The sequence below is a fragment of the Diorhabda carinulata genome, chromosome X (genome assembly GCF_026250575.1).
Source record: "Diorhabda carinulata isolate Delta chromosome X, icDioCari1.1, whole genome shotgun sequence".
Lineage (NCBI taxonomy): Eukaryota > Metazoa > Arthropoda > Insecta > Coleoptera > Chrysomelidae > Diorhabda > Diorhabda carinulata.
In genome coordinates this window covers 35,056,307-35,079,009 of record NC_079472.1, presented here as the reverse complement: position 1 = coordinate 35,079,009, position 22,703 = coordinate 35,056,307, and the positions used below count along the sequence as shown (strand labels likewise).

General features: G+C 32.1%; 1 protein-coding gene across 1 annotated transcript in view; it reads left to right on the top strand.

The window, feature by feature from the left end:
- Positions 1-18,477: 18,477 nt before the first annotated feature.
- The window catches only part of LOC130900800 (growth hormone secretagogue receptor type 1-like), a 158,634-nt gene continuing 154,408 nt past the window's right edge, over positions 18,478-22,703 (top strand). The window contains exon 1 of the mRNA XM_057811677.1: positions 18,478-18,590. The gene's annotated coding sequence lies outside the window, so the exon portion shown is untranslated. The remainder of the gene's footprint in view (positions 18,591-22,703) is intronic.

Sequence of the window (22,703 nt, the reverse complement as noted above, 5' to 3'; positions counted from 1 at the left end):
TCTTTAATGGAGGTGACAAGTGATAGAATAAGTTAGTAATTTTAAAGCAATTCTTGTTATCAAATTTTATTGATAAAAACATTTCCTAATCATATCTTAATAGAATATCTGTGATATTTGAAAGCTACTACACTTTTTGGTAATATACAGGTTAAACTTCTCAGACAACAACCTGCTACAAAACTGATTGCTTGAGAATATTACTCACTATAAGCGTAAGACTTATTTTAGGTATTTAAAGGTATTTAAAGGTATTTAAAGCAATAAGAAGAAATAATAACTTTTTCCTATTTATTTTTATATAAATTTGGTAAACTTCGTGAAGACAAACTATAAGTTTTAGTAGCGAAATTTGCTAAAATCTCTTCTTTCAGTAAATCTTGCGAAACCAAACAAGAATTCTTTGGAACAGAAGTATTCACTTGCAGGTTAACTTTCTTGTAACCGTTACTTCCAACAGATCAATTTATATATACGAATTCTCCGTCTCCATTGAAGTACTAGCCAACCGATTTTGGATATCTGTCAACTGATTTTTAGGATGAAAAAAAGTTACATTAATTTTATGATAACTATACATAACTGATAAACCTTTAATTAGAAAGTGTATATATTAAGAATTTTGAATCAAATGATATCAACAAGTTTCACTATTTATATCACATCGTATGCTACGTACAGAGTAAAGTTTATTTTGCCTGGTCTAATATCGTTTACACTTTACTGAAAATAATGCCTTGTCCGAAACCCCTTTAAGTTCAGAAAAACCATAAACATCGAATACATGAAGGTCAGTCGCATGTTTCACAAGTCGTTGATTTTTTGTTTTCTTTAAAACGTTGCCAGCTCAATGAAAATTAATGAAGCACGTTGGAAGGTACGTAGAAAGAAAACTTGAAATATAATCCTTTTGTTTTTGTGTTTATTATACTATATTTATGAGCATGGAACTTTAAAGATAGCTTTGAAATGGAAAATGTAAGTGTACATTACACAAAGTTTAAGAAGTTACACAATAAACTACTAAATGTTTTCCTATTCACTTTTGTTTTTTGATAATCTAGTAATCTAGAAGTGTGAGAGTGAGATTCACCGGGCAATAAGTCGAAACCTCACATCACAATATCCAAGCTGGGCAAGTTGAATAAGCTGGGCAAATACTTTATGAGTTCTGCGACATACTGTAGTGGGCAGGGCCGGATTAAGATTTATAAGGACCGGGGCTAAAATAATGACGGGGCCCCCTTAAGGAATTCGAAAACCCGGAAAAATTCACAAAATAATATCAATACGTTAGATTTGTGGTATCAACACATCAAAAAATACAGAATGATTTCCAAATGAAGAGGCCCTCTTGGACCTGGGGCCCGGGGCTATAGTCCCCTCAAGCCCCTAGCTTAATCCGGCCCTGGTAGTGGGGAAAAATGAAACATCAGACAGATTTGCGAATAAACCTTTTGTAGGACTTCAAACATTTATGGAGTTTGCTACAAAAAAATAGAGGAAACATTCAGAAAATATGTTGGTTGGTGAATGATAATGAGAATTGGAACAGGTCCAAACACAACACAAGAGGCAGAAAGGAGAGCAAAAAAACTAAGAAATAGAGTTGGAAGAGGAAAATATAGTGAAATACATAAAAGCACAAAGACTCAACTGGTTTGGACATATAATGAGAAGAAAACCACCTGAAATGATTAAAAGAATAACGCAATGGACGCTATTGTGGGCAAGGTGGAGAGGCAGTCCGAGAAAGACTTGGAGAAACGAAATAGAAGACATAAGAGCACTGAAAGGCAAAATATCGGAACCGAAAAGAATGAAAAATAATAACAAAAGCAGCCAAGACAAATGATAAACTATAAAGAAAACAAAAATAGGAGACGAGTAGTAATCCACCTCAAAAAAGGGGATTTTAAAGCGCTATAAGCGATAGCCATAATCCAAAGGATTGAAAAACCTGATAATTGTGATGATGATGACGTGGATGAAAATTATTTACCAGAATAATCTGCAGAAACTGAGACAGGTGAAAACATTTCTACGAAATCGAAAAAATATTTTTGGATGTATCAAAGGACAGTTGTCTATTGGCAGTGGCACTGAAATTATTTGAGTTGTTGACATTACTTCGTGAGAAATGTACATGCTAATAAACTTTCAAAATGAGTCGAATGGCTCTATCTGGCCCAGCCAATTTTTTTTGAATCAGTATATGACAGCAAGGCGTAGCCTTTACAAGTATAATAAACAAAACGGTATTTTTGAGCTATACACCTATTTGAAAGGAATCTGTGGTTTGCGACGTTCTTGGAGTAACAATAAATTTTATAAAAATGAGCCTCGGTATGTAATAATAAGATACATCACTCTATGTTGTTTCTATACTAGAACGCAAGATTAGAAAATGTATTTTCCGGAATCGTTGTTAACCAACTAGTTTTCAAGAACACTGATTTTCCACATTCGTGAACACCATCCATTTTATATGTGAAACCCCGATAAGAATCTAAGACTCGTTCTTATACATCAATATTGAATTGGAGTATCTGAAAATTGAGTGGAAAATAGTTCTCTGGACTGTAAATGACATGGAAATACTATAAATTGCTACTTCTATGGGAATTTGTGCCGATCGAAATTCTTTGTCGGTCCTATATGTGGCTAGGAGGGATATATTGAGGTACTTTTTCATCTCAAAATGTAACAACCCAACAAATATGTTATATCCAGCCTACTGAAACAGGGCCCGCGATAGATAGTCTTTTATTAAAAAATATATTGCTCCAATTTTTTGAGGGAATTTAATATATATTTATATTTCTTCACACTATTGTGGGTTATATATAATTTATGCAGATCGTGAAGTAGTAAATTCTCCCGTAATGAAACATTTGAAACATCAATTTGTCTATCCCCTTATTACAATATCTATAAAATTATTATTACCTCATTTATACATGGAAACTTGCCTGATGATCTAAAAAATTTCTCATGCTTTGCAATGATTCCAAACAATTTCATCCTATTTCCGTCCAAGCTTCATTACCACCAAACAGTCAACAGAGAAAACAATATAATATAGTTTATTTTGAGTTTTTTGCAGCTTTTCTCCCTATTAACAACAGTTTTTTCTGCAGTAATATTAGATATTTCATTTCATTGCTTTTCTTCATAGGAATATTTCAAAAATCTCTTATTAAACGGGTCCTCTTGTTTCTCGGGTCAAAAGAATGATACTAAAACATGTACAGAAAATATGGGCAAAAGGGTTTTTCGATATTCAAAGTGATTCTCAAGTTACGGTCCCTGGAACGGAGCAGGTATATGGAGCGCGCGTTGAGCTACTCCGAAAGCTGAGCGGCGCTGAATATTATGCTGATATTCCTAAATCAAGCTGCTATCTGAACTTTTTGTACATTTTGAGTTGTCCAAGTAAAGAGGAGTCGAGACCGTTGACAGATGCTTTCGATTATTGACTATAACACCGTGCAGCGTAGATTAGCTCAGTTTTGCTGTGACAATTCATACGCATTTTTCCTATAAACACCATTTTTCGAAACGGTGACCACGATATTCCAGAAACTACTGGACACATCTTGTTCAAATACGAGAATATATTGAAAAATTCTTAGCCTACTATAGAACCAAACAAAATTTCAATGTCACAATATTTTATTACTCAACATATTCTCCTCTTAATTGGATACATCTATTACAACGAACCTGTAACGCCTCTAGACCTTTCAAAAAAAAATGTTTCTTCTTACTATGCAAACCAGACGTCCACAGCTTTTATTACCTCCTCGTTGGAAGAAAATTTAGGACCTTTTAAACTTTTTTTCAGTTGAGGGAAGAGATAATAGTCGAACGGGGCCAAATCTGATGAATAAAGGGGGTAATAGTTCAAACCCTCAATCACGAATTTTTTGCATGGCAACATGAGATTTGTGTGCATGGGTGTCTTCCTACAAAAACAAAACACTTTTGGATAGCTTTCCGCGTCTTTTCTCTTCAATTTTTTTCCCGTAGAGTGGTCAGTAATGTCGAATAGTAATCTCCAGTTATTGTTTTACCCTTATCCAAAAAATCGATCATGATTACTCCATGGCAATTCCAAAAAATTGAAACAGGAACTTTTACAGCAGATTTTTGGACACGAAACTTCTTAGGTCTTGGAAAACCAGAGTATCGTCATTCCATCGATTGTTGATTTGTTTCTGGATTGTACGCTTGCACGCATTTAGTCAATATTCAAACTGGCCTTCCCGATCGGTCATCATCTTCAATGGAAAATTCACCTCTTTTGAAGCTTGCAGTCCAATTTTTCACGGTCGCATACGAAGGACATTGATCACCAAGGGCATTCAGCATAACTTCGTAAATGTGCTTACCTCTTAACCCTTTTAAATACAGGTACTTGATGATGGCTCGATACTCCAATTTTTTGATTTTCACAATATCGGTGGACATCTTTGTTCTTTTAATTTATTGCGTAGCTCTGGTTTACTTTTTGACGTCAAACTTTACACTGACACTAATAAGTTATTATTCGTTGCTAAGGTAACGCAATATTTTGTTTCTGCATAGAACTGGTCTAGGCTAACCAGATATCAATACATCCTAATATGTTATAAGCCAGCGATTGAAGTAGAATTACCATGATTGCTTCGATGGTTTTTTTCTACGAGCGAAAAACTTGAGTAAAGAATAGAATGTAATTTTGAAAATGTATAAAAAAGACAATTTTTGTAATCTAGAATTCACTCTATCCCAATCGTTAGTCTTAAATATGAAGATTAAAATTCCGTGTGTCTTTTTGATTTCGGATAAGCAGGACATCCGTAATTTTGATTACCATCAAGCATCTCTTTTACTCGATATCTTCACTAGACTGACTGAATACTGCAAATTTCTCCACTTTAGACCATTGGGACTATAAAGTGGGGAATCGTAGATTATGGAAAAAGCCCGCAGAACACGTTCGCATATTCCACATAATTAATAATGATGCAGACTGATCGACTTCACTGAATGCTGCCATTTTATTTTGGATAGGTGGTAGAAAATGTAACTTAAATTCATTTAAACTATTCGATTAAATTTGTTTATTTTATTTTTTTAGAGCTACGCAGTGCTGCAGTGCTTGTACACCCGTAACTCTCGAAATATTTATAACATTTATAAATATAATATAATATTTATATTAACGACAACTTTTTTTCGAATAAGGTATATGATCAGAAAAACACAGTAATATTTGAAGAGAAAAGTATTGCTTATTAATCTTATTTCTTGGTTAGGTGCAATTAAAATCGATAAAACAAACATACAACTCAAAATGCCATTTCAAATTTAAATGGATAATAACTTTTTTATGTTCCGTATTAGAAATTTAATAAAAATCTACCATCTTATTTATCTATTAAAATAATATCAGCTTATGAGCTAACACATCATTAGTTCAATATGACTGTCGTTTTATTGACTTCTAGATCATCCAAACCTGCTGTTACAACACTACGACATTGTAAAATATATTCTCAATATCGGGAGTGACCGGTATATAACAGAATAATTAAATTATGTATCGAGTCTCTATATCAAACTTGAATTAAAAATTATTTAGAGTACAAACAATTTATATGTACTCACGTTTGCAGGTGTAAGAGATAATTGATTACTAAAAATGGTTAATACATTAATTAACTTAAACTTTAACTTTAAAAACTTATCATTTCCAAAGAACCATGAACTTGAAAGTTTAAGTATTTACGTGGGCAATTTCAGAGCATAACTGAAATTCTCCTTATTTTTGACAAAGTTTTTGAGGCATTTCTTCGTGTTCTAAAGTAAAAATGTTTCTGTGCGTAAAGCATACTTTCAGGACTTCAGTGTGAATAGTTTTTTTAGAAATTTCTAGACAGAGAGCTGCGATTGGATACAAACGAAAAATAGTTTTTGTGAACAGTACATACTTATGTCAGACTTAAGTATCAATTCAGTGGAATTTCTCATAAAATAACAAATAGGGAGATAATTAGTTACATAATGTTAAACAAAACTTACTCTATATAAATACCAGCAACTGAAGGCGTATTAAAGTCTTTTTAGTCATCAACGTACTATAAAGCAAGATTTATCATAAACTGTAGAAGTCGTAAAGTTGCGGACTACATTATTATCAGAGCTAAAGTAAGCTCCACATTTCATATATCAATTTATTTTTGAATTTGAGAACTGCGGGCAGGTGATAAAAACTAATTTTATCTCTGACATTGTTGCTACCACATTTTACTGCACTACAAAAAATATCACACTAATTCTAATAATACCAAAATGATTCATTATCTATGGTATCCTTTGTTTCCTGTGAAAAGGATGAAAACCATCTGATTTTGATATTAACTTGATAAACTGTGAGAATGCATTCAGGACCTAATCTAACAAAAAACAAAACGTGCTAACAGTAGATTTTCTAGTCTCCTAACATTTCCATTACTCCGAAGCAAAAAAAGATACTTTTAGTCGAAAATTGATCATCGAGAAGTCATAATACAGTTAAATTATATGCAACATATATTAGGACTTGAATTAACAAAAAATATTGAAACCTTAATTGAAGCAACCTTTTTAAAATATTGTCAGAAGAAATGAATATACGCCAAACATAAGTCAAGATAGAAATTTACAAAATGAATAAAATACCACAATTAATTTTGATGTGTCTTTTGAGCGTCGAATGAGGTCACTTGGTGACCAATTTTTATTGGAGCGCCATCTTAAATTGATGCACTAAACATTGTTGATTATTTGATAAATAACAATTATTTTTGACACGCACTTGATATTTATACTTTAACAGACTATTGGCAGAGGTGGTATATTTTAGTTATTTTTAGCGCTTTGAATCTTGACGCTCTTACATTTCACGCTGCTTTAATTTAAGATGACGTTCCAGCCGAAATGATACCACGTGACCTCATTTGACGCTATGACCCAGCGTCAGGCATCAACATGAAATTACCGTCAAAATGGAGGTCGTGTGGTAATGGATTAACTTTTTTGTCATTTTTCGGTAGTCTGAGCTTTTTTGTATTGTTTTTTTTTTGATTTATGTCGTTAAAAAAACTCCACAGATACTTTTTAGATCTGTTTCAGTAAAAATAATACAGCCGAAACTAAATATATTCAAAGTTTTTTAAGTCAGCTAGTGAGCTTTCCATTGAGCTTTCAAGTTTATCAAACATGAGTACTTTTTAAGGTTGCAAAGTGCTAACACAGTGGCGACAGAAAGGTACAGGGACAAGCTTTCGGTAGAATTAACTCCTTTTCATTAGGTAAAAATAGCTTTAGAGCGCTTGTAGAAGTTTTTTTCACCGGAGAACGGACCGTCAATAAACGGCTATCCTTGTATACATATATTTTTTTATCGGACGAATTTTACCTAGAACTACCGTCTTACATGCGCTAGTTAATAGTTTTGAACTGGTAGCTAGAGATTACGCACGTGTAAAATGAATAATAAGAAAGAAAAACTCGTATTGGCCTACTATTTGTACAAGATGAAACAAAAAAAAATAGAAAAACGTAAAAGGTCATTGTGGGTGTATCCTATATTATAGGAAAGGGAAGAATATGGTGCATTTCATAATCTTCTCACGCAGCTGGAAGAAGATGAAACTAAATTTTCACTTTCTTACATCAGAAAGGTGTCTGTAGTGCCGAGGGGAAGCAGTGGTGCTTCTGGCGTATACTCTTCGCCGGACCGATGTTCGGTGCATGTACACACTTCATTATAAATCATACACCCCCGCGAATCCCGCAAAAAACGCGGTCCGTTGTCCGGCGAAAAAAAAATCGGACGTCTACAAGTGCTCTTAGTCAGCTCATTTTCCACATGTTTCCAATATACTTGCGTTTCAGATTATATATACCGCTTATCTACATTTAGTACAACATTGCCTAGTCCAAAAAACCTACAAAGCCTCGTTTCCGGAAAGAAATTTCACACTTTTTTGAATAGCAACTTTTTGAGAAGACATTTTGAAAAAACTAATAATAATAAGGTATGAAATCCAACAAATAACTTCACAAACCACAGAGAAACTTCATAAACCACAGAAAAACTTCACACTACTTCACCGGCGGCGCCCATTATTAAATTTAGACAAAATTTAACTAAACATCAACGGCGTTATTATCATTGGCTGTTTCTACCACGTAAATGAAATATTTTGACAAACATTAAGAGGCGGCACTACTACTTCTTTTTCGCAGAATAACTTCAACATTCCAAACATAAAACTAACAACTTAGTAAAACCAAATCCCAAATTTAAAACTTTTAGAACTTTTCCAATAAAACAAAGAGCTTCAAAAAGCTTTTTGGAAAACCAAATACCATTAATATTGAATTGACCAGACGCAGAATTGCAGTACAGGCATGTATACGTTGTGCTTATTATAAAGGAAGTTTCCAAAATTTGAAACAATCATATTACAATTCCATAAGGATACTGAGCAGCCTGTTTACACTACCATGATACCAACACTCACTATTAAACTATCTGACGCGCGTTTCGGTAAGCAAGTTATCGTCTTCAGAGACTGAATTTGAGTTTAGTTAATCTAATAAGAATTAATAATAATTTCGATACTATACTTAACACTATAATTATAATATTTTTGAATTGTTAAGCTCAAGAAAATATTTATCCACCTACACTACTCAATGATTCAAGAATCCAAGGATATTCGTAACTTTTCATAAAACTTAAAATTCAAGGAGGGGAGGTTTAAGATTAAGGTAGCGGGCAGGAGTACCGTCGGGAGAAGTATCATAACCGATGTTGTATAATATATGCACAGTGGACATACCAAAAATGGAGAGCACCATGATAGCGCTATATGCGGATGATACCTCAATAGCAAGGAGGTGTTTGAAAAAACTCAACGAAGATATCCAGTGGAGAAACAAGTCCATATATCTGGACGTGAGGTGCTACGTTTGCTAAAGAGGTGAGTAAGATTATGCGGATTAATCCGGAGACATTGGGGAACACCCCTGCAAAACGGACGGTAATAATTTACCAGCACAACAGAATATAACGCTAAAGCGAGCGTTACGTGTCTACTGATCAACAAGGATCGAGAAATTATACGGAGAATCCGAACCACAAGGGTAGACAAGGGTAACTCTCTACTTAATAAGTTAAGTTATATATTCGGGACAGCTAAAGAGAAAGCGAAGGCTTACTCGGATTAGATATTTTCTTATTGAAGTAGGTTAGAAAAGGTTTACCCGATGCAGCAAAACACACACACACACACACACGTTATAACGAACGAACAACGGCAAAGACAACAGTGTATAGCCACCGGAGTTAGCTGTTAACAAATCAAGAAGTTCTCCCGAAGTCTCCCATTGAACTAAGAAAAGAAGAATGAGATTACGTCTGAAATTGCATCGTAAAACACGATAAACGTCTATGGGAATGACAGAGGGTGGTGGATAGCCTTGTTTTGTATTTTTCGGTGGACTTTGTCCAAGATTGGATTCCTAATGGATGGACGTGTGTGTGTCTTTCTACCTCATTATATGTATTTTATATTCCATTATTATAGATTCCAACATTATTCCGAAGAATGACTAAATGTTGATGAGGAAGAACTAAGCTAAAATGAAAATTATTTGGAAGAAGAGATTAGTGAAGAAGAAGATTCAGCCAAAATAAAAACAAAATGAGGTTAGGTTAGTTTATTTAATACTTAAAACATATAAAGAATAATAAGAGTGCAGGAAAGAACAATATTTCAAGAAAAATTTTGTAAAATGGCAGCGAACAACTAACGGGAAGAATATGGTTTGTGCTGACAAAATTACGGCTAGAGGAAAAGATTCCTGGCCATTGGAACAAGGTATTAATCATAACAATCCATAAAAAAGGTTCCAAGGAAGAAAGCAATGATTACCGGTGAATAGCTCTATAGCTCTATTAGATATAATTTACGAGGATGGCCCCAAATACTCGATGAAAACATCTTCACGATCATGTTTTTGTTCCATTGTAAGAACGTGTGGCACCCATCTTGCGCACAGCTTTTTCATGTTAAAATTTTTGCAATATTTTACTATTGATAACGAAGGTGCAGTCTCACCTAAAATACAATCTAGTTCAGCCTTTTTATTGGTTGAGCTAAGGCATTTCAAAAAAAAGTATTGTATCAAATAACGATGACCAATTTTTTCTATGTTTACAAATTCTGAAAACGTTTACTATTGATAGTTGCCAAACAAATACTAAGCAACGTGGCGTCTTCAAACTTTGAACATATGCTGTATACATTGTGAACTTTCTAATACAGTGGTATTTTTCAAGCAGCTATCGCCATCTCTAGGTCAGGCCAGGTACTTCTGGGACCATCCTCGTACAAAGTCCTGGCAAAATACTGAACAATTCCATTGTCGAATCCCTGCAATAAACACACTTTGATGTATTCAGTGAGCAAATTATATGAATTCCTTTTCTGTAGTTGGATTTATCCGGTTTGCACAATATGTAAATACGGCAACAATTTGAAATGTTATTCACTCCAATATCATTATGATATATACGAGATGTATTAAAATCCCTGTATATTTTCACGGTATTGAAACAAAGCAAGCTTTTATTTCAAAAGAAAATGTAACACACATTTTTCGAGACGCAGCATGTCATTATGTATAGAAGAAAATGGTCAGCATGAGAGAATTTTCTCTCGGTAGGAGCTTGCAAACTTTTATTTAGCCATTTTCGTTCCTTTGTCGTCGAACACTTCCTTTCATAGATTCGCATTATTTATCGATTCAAAGGATGTAGGGTGTGGTCATAATTATTTATTCACATCTTAATAACAACTATAATATTTGTATGATAATATATGTTAATTGGAGTGACGAATATTCTGCTTTTCTGTTAAAAACATAGTTTACTGAAAATATAATTCGGAAATATATTTTATTATTATATTAGCTCAATTTCGAGTCTGTTTGTTTGTTCAATTCGACATTTGACATTGTAATCTGAGAACTTCAGATGATTAGATGGAGCGCTTAAAATGTCTCCTCGTATAGAACAGGACTTTCATTCATTCATAATAAAAATTCAATAAAGCTTGACCATACCAAGTCATTGATATTATTGGTATTTTCCCCAAAAAAATACTCCCTATTCTTCGTTTTGTTCTTAGTCTAAATCGTTTGGTCTTTCCTGTTCGGAATACTCAACCGGATGAATACTGCAACCAATTTCACTCATCACTAATATCAAGGATCAAAATATACTGCTATGTGCTTTTTTGCTCTGTACTAAATACAGTGTTTACACTACCGTACCAATAATCTCGATTTTACTGGTATGAGTTATCGTCAGAATACTAAAGACTAAATAGTCGAGCGCAAGGCGGTTCGAGCGCACAAATTACATAGGAGGATGCATCGAGTGCACATCTGCATATATAAAGACGCTATCTTCAAACCCTGTAATTAACTTGAAATGTTTATTAGCGTAAATAAAAGAAGAAAAATTATAAAAGAGTTGATAACATAGTAATAAAGAGTAAATACCTGCTCATCAATGGGATTATAGTGACAGTGTCCTAACCTAACCTATAACTTAACCCAACCTAACCTAACGTAACCATTCTTAAATCAAAAGACTTTTCTAACAATTTTTGTTCAATATTTTATATAATATTGTAAATTTGCTCATTTTGGAAAATCTTAGATGTTTTTGATGGTTTTTCGTTTTGTCTCAATGATACTAATTATTCACTTCGGCAGAATAAATTTTCTTGTGCGCTTGTCGAACAACCTTTCAGATTCGATATAGGTAATGTGCGCTAAATCCACGAGCCGTTTTCTAAACATGCCTGTGCGCTTGATGTACGTGCGCTCCTAGCTCCCCACCAAATAGTTTACCTTAAGTAACAGAAGACGATAATTTGGTTATCGAAACACAGACATCAGACAGTGTAATTGTGAGTGCTGCTGTAGTTTTAGTGTGAACAGTGTGTTTAGTATAACTATCGCTAACGGTTCCAGGAATTCCAATTTAACTCTACCCTGTATGCAACGAAAAATTACGTTAAATACAATTTTTTTTAACCTATAAAAAATGTCGGTATAATTGTCGTAAATGTATTTAGAACCAATTTTTATAACAATTTTTTTCTCGTCTTTTTTTCTCTACAAGATATTGCTTCTTTCTCGTATTCGAGGCGTGTACACAACATTAATAATCTCCTTTATAATGGCAGTTCTTGGTCACAGATGCATTGTAGACATACACGTTTGCGTTTCAAATATTTGAAATAAGCTGAAACTATTTCTTTTCTTATGCAACCTTATATTTCTTACGGAATGTCAAACGACGCTGTTTAATAAGTATTTGTTATTAGACAGCATGGAATAAATTCGTTCTTTTCGTCACTCAATTAAAATGTATTCAGAATATCAAGTTCATGCAATAAAAACAACTTTATTGAACTATATTTATTGGAAAAAGTGGATATTTATTGCACTAGTGTAATAAATATTTGTTGCACTCATCTGTCAATATAGTACAGAGGTTTGTTATCAAGACAAACATAAACATTAAAAGCAGCGAAATATTTAGTCCTTTTTCTGTGAGATTGAATTACGTTTCGAAGCATTGCGGATTTTATTTTATTATCAATCATATTTATTATGTACTGGATTACGAAATTATTGGAAAATGCATTTATTTCTTAATTTATAAACACAAGCGTAAATGCCTCAAACATACGCAATCACGACTTCAATGATTTGGATAATGCAACTCTACAATTCTAGAAATGTCAGTCAAAAATTAATTTTGATGATTAAACAAAGTTTAAAAATGAGTAGTATTATTAGAAAAATAGATGATAGTGAAATAGAAGGACAATTGATATCAAACTTTGTAAGAAACATAGGAAATTCACATTAAAAAAAATTATAAAAGAAATAATAATATGAGACCAGTTAGAAGATCACTATTTAGTTTCCTGATAAAAGACAATGATATTAAAGCATCTAATTATTTATGTAGAAAAGAAAAAACAATAAAACTTCCAACTTGGAATGGAAAAAAAAGAGAAAAAATGAACGTGAGCCTATAAAGAAATTTAGTATAACAATATAACGCAATGAAACAAGGAAACTTGAAGTATGAATTCAATGTTATAGAAAAATATAAAAAGAAACCCAAGAAGAAAAAGAAAATTATGAATTGGTGAACTTCTATTTCGTATCATAATACAAACGAAATGATAAGATATGTTTTAAAAGATAATACTAATAATAATAAGACGAATATTACACATCAGTTGATTATATACAAATTTGTTTAAAGTCTATGAAAGAAAAAACTGAAGAAAATACACTACAATAGTCATAAATAGGTATTTAAATAATGAAGTAACACATGGTTATAATAAATGTAAAACAAGAATAACAACATTTGTTTTTCTAAATTTTAAATCCTGTCACCAGGTAGAATCTCATTTACGTATTAAAGAAAGTCAATTTATAATTTGAATTTGATGAGTTTCAGGATTCTCTATAATTATTGTAAATTGACCTAAATAATAAATTAATTTCATTCAGTCTTCCCCCACTGCACCGTGTGATTTGTAATGTTTATAATTTGTTATTGCAAATAACAAGAAAATGATGTTTACTATAAAAATGTTTTTGTTTTGTAAGAGACAATCCCTTATAATAAATGTGTTATATTATCTTAAGACATAAAGGTGGGTTTTTCTAAAACAAAGTTTATTGTAGTTTTTAATTTTTCTATGTATAAGAAACATTTTTGATAGATGGCGGTAGCTATGCCCCTTGCATTAATACTTGGTCAACACCACTTGAGCCTCTTATTTTCATTCTAACAACAGCAGCATATCGAATAAAGGGGGTAGATTTTAATTTTTTTTCAAAAATTAAAACTGAAATATTAATCTTGACATTCTTGACACATAATATCCTCAAACTCAAAGAAGAATTGTTCATCAGAAGATATTGAAATAGTAAATAAAGCGTCATTAAACTTATTACCTAGTAAAAGATCGAAAGATATTAAACTATCATCACTTTGGTCAGAGTACTCAATGGTGAGAGTTTGCCTTTCTACAAGAGAAGGGGTATTAATATTAAAAATTAAAAAAAACTAATGGCATCTATGAAGCAGAACGCTGCAGGACTTTGGTCAAAAAAATCAAAAGTCAAAAATTTTAATTAGCTTTTGTAAAATACTTATTGTAGGTCACTGCAATATTTGGCATCGCAGGGGTATGTCAGAGAGATCAGCTCCAAAAATTGAGATTATATAGAAGACATAGAAGAAGTAGGTTCAATATTAATTGTAAAAGTGCCACGGTCAAAAACTGACAAAAAACGAAGTTTTGTCATCAGAGGTGAGGCTGAAGAAGGATTATATTTGATCGATATATAGCGTAAATACACGAAATTACGTCCCTGTCATATTCCACATAAACGTTTTTTATCAATTATCGAAATGAAAAGTGCACTGTCCAAGCTATTGGTGTAAACACATTTGCTAAAATCCCGTATGAAATTGTAAAATTTCTGAATATGGAAAATATGGAGAAGTAGCGGAAGGATACGCAGAGCAATCACTTGCATACAAATTCAATGATACAAAACAAATATTTCAAGCTGAAGAAAATGACAATGTACAGATACCAAGTACTAAAGTACATTTAGAGAAGTCTCAAATCAAGAAGTAGAATTAAAAAAATAATTCACTAAGAAATATTTATACTGGAAATTGCAAAAATTGTATATTTACTTTTAATTTTAATGGTACAAATAATGTTACTAGTTCCTAACTTTCTCAATGTTAACCGATAATATTAATTAATCATCAAATATTTTGCTCTTAAATTATCTTTTTATTTTTCTACATCTGAATAAAACATTTTTTCATGAACGTAAAAAAAATATTGTATGCAACTCGTGCAAAAAGTGTTTATTGTACTCGACGTGAATTTGCACTAATTTGCATAAATAACAATAACTTGCGTAATAATAATTAACACCATGAAAAATTAATTTCTTAACCATCTTATCCATTAAACTCGTTTTTAACTTTGTTAAAAAAATTATTGAGATCCTGTTAGTTAAACACTGTTTAGATACTGCATCATTATTTACGACCATAAAAATTTGGGAAGCTGAATTGAAACTTGGTTGTATCAGCTTGACAGACCACTAGCCCTTGGGGCGGACAAAAACTGTGACAATCAGCGATATCACTGAGAATCTTTATCAAAAGGAGTCTATTGGCATTGCTATACACTGACTGAAAAATGATGAGATGTCTGCAGGTTGGGTACCGTAATTTCCAAGCTCTAATGACACGATTTAAGTAAAATGAGTCGGATTTTTTGCGTCGATCCATAACTGTACGTGAGACCTGGATCCATCAATACACTCCTGAAACGAGAAACAGTCAAGACAGTGGATTGCAAAGGTCAAACCGGGTCCAAAGATAGCAAAGACTGTTTCATCGACAGAAGTCCTTTTTTAGATTTTGTTCATCAACTATAAAGAGTGACTGAATTTGAAGTAAAAGAGCTTTTCCATCAATTCACGAATTGCATTTCGAATTTGTTGACCACCCACCGTATTCTCCCGATTTGGCCCCGAGCGACTTATTCCTGTTTCCTAACATCAGACTTTCATTTGCAGGAGACAGATTTTCATCATACATAGACTCAATTAAGACAAAAACGACCACTATTATTTGGAAGGGTTAGAGCTTCTCTTGACTTTAAAGGAGTTTTTGTTGAAAAATAAAAATTCAAATGGAGAAAAAATATCGTGTATCAGGTATTTAACGTGTCAATATTCCATTTCATTGATCAAATAAGCTTTGTTTTTCATGAATCATAATAAATAATATCCCAAATCTCATTTATTCGCTTAACAAAAATTTTGCAAACAAAATTGTCAGTTGAAAATTCGCATTTAAACCAACAATGCTTGAGAGAACGTACATAATTGATCGAACAAAGATTGATCGATTATTAAAATTATCCATCAAGTTTGAAATTAGAATATGGAAAAATATCAGTCATCAGAATTTCGCGAAAATCACAATCAGCAGAATGAGATATGAAAACCGCGTGGCGTTGGCGTCTGCGCTCGATAGAATAAGGAAGCTATTGGATGGCTACATTGGTAGTAACTTGCTGTGAATGAAACTGGCGCCTTGCCATGTTGCCAAATCACAGAAAAATATTTAAATTCCAATATTCATTATATATTTCAAACTTCCTGAATTTGACAATGCGAATTTAATATAATTTTTTTAATGTACTTCATTTTAGTTAAAAAAACACAGTATACGCTAATAATATTTAATTTCTTCATATCATACAGTAGTCTAATTACATCCCATGAACGAATATATACAGAGAATGGTCATTTATAAAACTCATCGGGAGATATTGTCAGAAATATTTCGAATTAACACCTATAGTATCGTGGTATTACTATGAGATAAAGGTAAATATTTACTTTTCAACTTCGGAGGGGGTTGAAATTTCAGGGGATGGTAGGGGTAAGTGTCCCACTTATGATTATCAAAAAATTAGCCGTCGGTCACCCTTAGAAAAAAAGTTATGGAGGGTTAGGTTAGGTTAGGTTAGGTTAGGTTAGGTTAGGTTAGGTTGAAGTTTTGGTAAATATTCACTTTTCAACCCCCTTCTCGGAGGGGGTTGAAATTTCAGGGGATGGTAAGGGTAAGTGAAATGTAAACACAAATTAATGTGTTTACATATCGATATGTTGTCTAATAAGTATTGATAGAAACATACTTTTCGAAACAATTGCGAGATCGGGGGAGGAGGGCAAAGGAGCTGTGAAAAGAAGCTTGTTGCAAATAAAAAACCTCCATACATAAACAGGTATAGATTACATCTCAATAATTTCATATTTGTTTGGAAATACCTGTTTTTGCAATATTTCAACTCTCGTAAAATTTTTTTAGGGGTTGACCGACGGGTGATTCCAACGGAATTGTTTTAAGGATGCTCTAGACATCCACCCTCAGCAACTTCAACAAGTGGGGGTTGAAATAAAACTTCAATCTAATCTAACCTAACCCTCCATAACTTTCTTTCTAAGGGTGATCGACAGCTAATTTTTTAATATTTGTAAGTGGGACACTTACCCATACCATCCCTTTTCAACCCCCTCCGAAGTGGGGGTTGAAAAGTGAATATTTACCGTGATAAAATATTAAACAAGGTACCTGTACTATCCAAATTTTCTAAGATTGCTACGGGAAAAGAATGAATTAATTGAAGCCAATAAATCTCGACAAACGTTATAGAAAAGCTGCTGTGTTCCCAGAAAGGTCCTTGTCTAGTTTCTTATAAAAGAAAAAATCGATTATTGTCCTTTCGAATCTACTGCGACTACAATCTGTAAATGTCAAAAAAATGCATATCTTCGATATTAATGAAATCATATCATTGATACTGCTCTGAAAAATAATTTTGTAATTCATCAAGGGACAGCTATAACTTTATTAATTGAAATTTGATAAATACAGAATGGCCGCTCTGTTTAACCCAAACTCGACTATTTTACTACTAATTTGTCCTTTTCATAACAACGCTTCTAAAATCATAATTTATATTCTCAGATACTTAATCACTTACTTTTTAAGGGCTCAATAGTATTTCCAATTAAAAAAATACGGAAATAATTTATTTTGTGCCTTAGTTTGGCAGTCACCCTCTTGTGTCCGCACTGTCTCTATCAAGTAGTTGTATACTAACCTTCAAGTATTCAAAGACTCAAGGAAAATAAAAGGAATTTAACGTTCAGTCTCTGAAGATGATCATTAATTAACAAAACGCGCGTCAGACACTGTAAATTTGAATGCCAGTGCAATGTAGTGTCTTCAGTACAAATATCCCCAACAGTTCTAGAAATTACTACTTAGTTTCAAATTCAAATTTATACCAATTGGTAAATAGCCAACGAAAGGATTCATTTGTTCAGTATGTTTCTGATTGATAATCTGTTCATATGATTAAGTAGATATTGTGAGTCATAATTTGATAAGTTATATAAAAATAAGGCTTAACAAGAAACTGTATTTGTAGTATAATTTTTGTAAGAAAATTTAGCCGGCTTCTGCTTTCTTGTGCCGGCAACAGCGCATCTTACCGCCTTTACCATGAGGATGCCAGTCAGTTTACACTGCCCGTAATGTTCGTACAAACTTTCATGAAAGCGGTTCCATTGATATTACGTCGTGCTTTCTTATTATGTCACAAATATGCCAATAGATTTGAAAAGCATGATTGACATCGTTATTGATTGATTTTTATTTTATTTTTTAAAACAAAAATTATTTCCAATCGTGGATTAATTGTGTATGGGGACTGTTGTGATTGAAAATGAATTTTTATTAACCATTCTCGAATATTTGTGAGACTGATAATGAAAAAAATTTTCGGGTGAAACCTTACTGATAATAGTGACAGTTAAGAAAGAAAGGAGTTTTAGTAAGTCGAGTTTTTGTTTATATTTTTTTGAATATATCTTTCGAAAAAATCATTGTGTTTGCTTGGCTCTGAGTAAATAGGTGAAAATGCTTCAATAATATTATTAAAAAATTAATTCATTAATTTTCAAATTTGTTTTAAGCTGAATCAAATAATTTTGTTAAATGGGTGATTCCATTATAACTGTGATATTCAATGTCCTGTATTGTTTTTTTGTACTAGTCATTAATTAATAATCAATTAATAAAAATTTTGTGTTAATTGAATAATTCTTAAGATATTTAAACATTATTTTTATACAATATAACTTGCCACTTAAAGAAAACTTATACTACATCACTTGAATGTCAGTACCGTGTCATGTCCATTCCTAGAATTTACCGATAAATTATTAATTTTTTTTGTCGTAACAAATGATTTAAACTAATTACCTTATAAATTCTAATGTTTATGATCAAACTGAGGAAAATTGATGCACTTGTTGTTTAATATCTTAAGTTACCATGTCAGTACCGTGGATAAACGAGTCAGTACCGTGGAACTCAAAATCCGACATTTGTGTCTTGCTCGTGATACTTTGAAGTTGTAGTAAATTCCTCTTAGAGTTTTATTTTTACAGTAAAATAGATGAATAATATGCATAAAAAAGTTAGAAAAGTTAAATTTTAAAATCTTGAAATTTTGAATACAAAAAATCACAGTTAGAACGGAATCACCCAAATATACAAAAATATATTAGAAAATGTCATAATCATTTGTTTATTATATAATTTCATAAAATCACATAGTTTTAATATATCATTTATAATGAATAGTTTTGTTTTTTAATTTGCAAACAATAAAAATTCAACTCAATTCAATCAATTCATACATCTGCGTGATTGAAATATCACTAAATATAAGCAATTAATTTACTGTGTTTAAAATTCAGTTCTTGAGAGGTCGGTAAGGAATTTAACCACATTTTCTGCCACTTAGTTATCCTTATCGAACAATCGCCAAAAATTGTTGCCACTAAAGAATTTTGGCACAAAATATATTTATAACTAATCTTTTTGTTGTCTTCTTTCTACCAATATACTATCAGTGCCACCAGCTCTCTTTAATTAATCATACTACATAATCAAATTTTATTTTGTATCTGTAATTTTCATTATATTTTTTAATCCGTTTCTAATTTTATTTTAACATCAATTTACACATCTCCGTTTTTGAGAGGAGTTATGATGAAAAATTTTCACATTTTGGATCTTTTATTATTGCTACTTTTCTTTGTTTTGTTAAAAATTTTTCGTCTTCGTTTTTTTCTCGTGTATAACTTATGAGTTAGTTCCTACCATCTGTATCTTTTTCTTGAATTTCTATGGCAACTTTTTCTTATATTTCACATTATCATCAAAGTAATTATTTTCTTTGGAATTATAGGTTTGAAAGACTTTTAAAAAATGGGAAGAATCGGAATGTTGGGTAAAATTCACGTTGATAAGGAAAATAAAGTGAAGTTGTTTGTGAAGTTGATATCTCGACAGTCATGTTTCAGAACTTCCAGAAATTAAAAAAGTTTGATAGACATTTAAAAGATTACTCATGGTTATGTTCACCATAAAGCCTTGAAGTCTTCGGATAAACAAATTTAATGTTGTCTAATAAATTGATTATACTCCATGTAAATTGTAATTACAATCAACAGAATCTATATATATATATATATATATATATATATATATATATATATATATATATATATATAACATAGTAATAGAAATCTAAAGATTGAAGTGAAAGCTCAAACAAGAAAGGCGTCATTAATATCAGGGATGAGATGTAGTTTTTCGGAATAAATGTATGACTACCAGGAGGAGTAAAGTCAGAATATATAAGACCTGTGTGAGACCATTAATGGCATACGCCATAGAGACCAGATCAGAGAATAACATGACTAATCTGCTTTTAAGAACTACTAAAATGCGAACGCTGAGATCAATAGCGGACACAAATTATTTGACCACAAGAGAAATGATGAAATAAGATAGATATGTGACATCCAGGACGTAGTGAGATGAGCGAGAAATCGACGAAGGGAATGGAGAGACCCCGTGGATAAAATGTCATATGACCGGTTGGCAAAGAAAAACCGAATACATCCCGACCACCAGGACGACAAGATAGTATAAAAGCTGGTCTTCATCATCCCAGCTACAGCTAGGCAACCATTGATGCAAACACAGGACTAAGTCCTAGCGTACGATGAAGAAGAAAGTAAATTTATATGAAAAGAGTTTCGACCACTACCAACAGCCAGTTTTAAAGAAGATCTAGTTAACATATACATAACCCTCAAGAAATAAAATAAATTATAATCTGTATAAAATTCCAATATAAAAATCCTGCCTTATTATAATTCATGTTTTTTTATTTCTTTATAATATAATTTAATTATTTTAAAAATGAAAAACGGCAGAATCCTTTACTATTTTTTACTTCTACAGTTTTTTTGCTCAAAAAATGAGAATATAACTAGTATAGAACTTTGAATCGACCTATTTAAAAATGAAGTGCTTTCAGATTTTAAATTATAAATATAATATATAAAAATGATAAAACATAAATATATTACTTTATTATGAAGACTGGAAAATTATGAAAAAAACAGGAGTTTCAGATTGTTTCCAGGAATGGAAAAAGAATTTTCTCGTAAAGCACTTTCAAAATACTTTTTGCTAGTAATAGTGGATCAGATTTAACTATGTAAATTCAAGCACACACACGTTGTAGAGCTTCCCGTTAACCCCTGGTGGTGCACTCGGACCATTTTGGAAATCACTGATGTAAACAGTTTATATTTTTTTGAAAGTTACAAAACAAAATGAATTAATAAATTAATAAATAATTTCCTTTTAATTTTTTTTTGTTAGCTTATAAAAAGTATCAAATACAAAATGTATTAATAAATTTGAGCTTAAATTTGAGATATAATATTTACTACTACTCTTTAAATGAAAACGCCTTCCTGTGTTTCATAAAAGCCGGATCCATTTCCGTCTAAAACAACATAAACACTCGACCTATCAAATACAAAAGAACCATTTAGAAATTTATTAATAGCTCTTAAAATATCGTACTTTTTATTCTGGATATAAGTTGACAGTGTTTTCTCATTTTTTACTCAAAATTATATTGAAAACTTGCTAAATATCAACGTAAATTATTAAACAATTAGTTTAATTCCGAAATATATTTGAATTCTCTCTGGTAAAGCTTACTTAACAACATCGTTACCCTAGTTCCACGTTTTTGCATTCATTTCATGTCTTGTTGGATGGAGTGGGCTCAATTTTAAAGTGTAATAACGTTAAAGTTTAATCGCTTAACGTCGAATTAAGAGAGCTGTTTTAAGCTTTTTAATATAACAGTATAATTTTTTTAACTTAACGAAAGAGCAATTTTAATAAAAATTTATTGAATACGACCTCACGGCTTCGCACTGGTAGTGAATTTAAATATTTTCCAACGAAAATTATTCGATATGGCACGTATCCGGTTTGTGAGGAGCCGACAGAACCAGTGAGTCGCGCTGGTGCTTTATTTATACCCGTAAATATTCCTTCGTCACCTCAGGTCAAGGCATTGAAATCCAAACTAATATATCATGTCATAATTGCGCGACTAAATGGAACTTAATTGTGCAATCTATGAGGATGGTCCTAGAAGTACCTGGCCTGACTTAGAGATGGAGGTAGCGACTTGAAAAATACCACTATATTAGAAAGTACATAATATATACAGCATATGTTCAAAGTTTGAAGACGCCACGTTACTTAGTATTTGTTTAGCAGCCTTCAATAGCGAAAGTTTTCATTGAATTTGTATATGGAAATAACAAAAAAAAATATTTGAATGGCCCTAGCTCAACCAATAAAGAAGCTGAACTATATTCTACTCTTGGTGAGACTATTCCTTCGTTATCAACCGTAACATGTGACCTACGAAGACAGTGGTCGACCAAATGAGGTGACGACTCCAGAAATGTTGATCATTGACTATCTTGAGAAAGAAAACAAGCAAAACCGTCCGTATTTGGCTAAGAAGAAACTGTGGTTTTATCAAGACAAT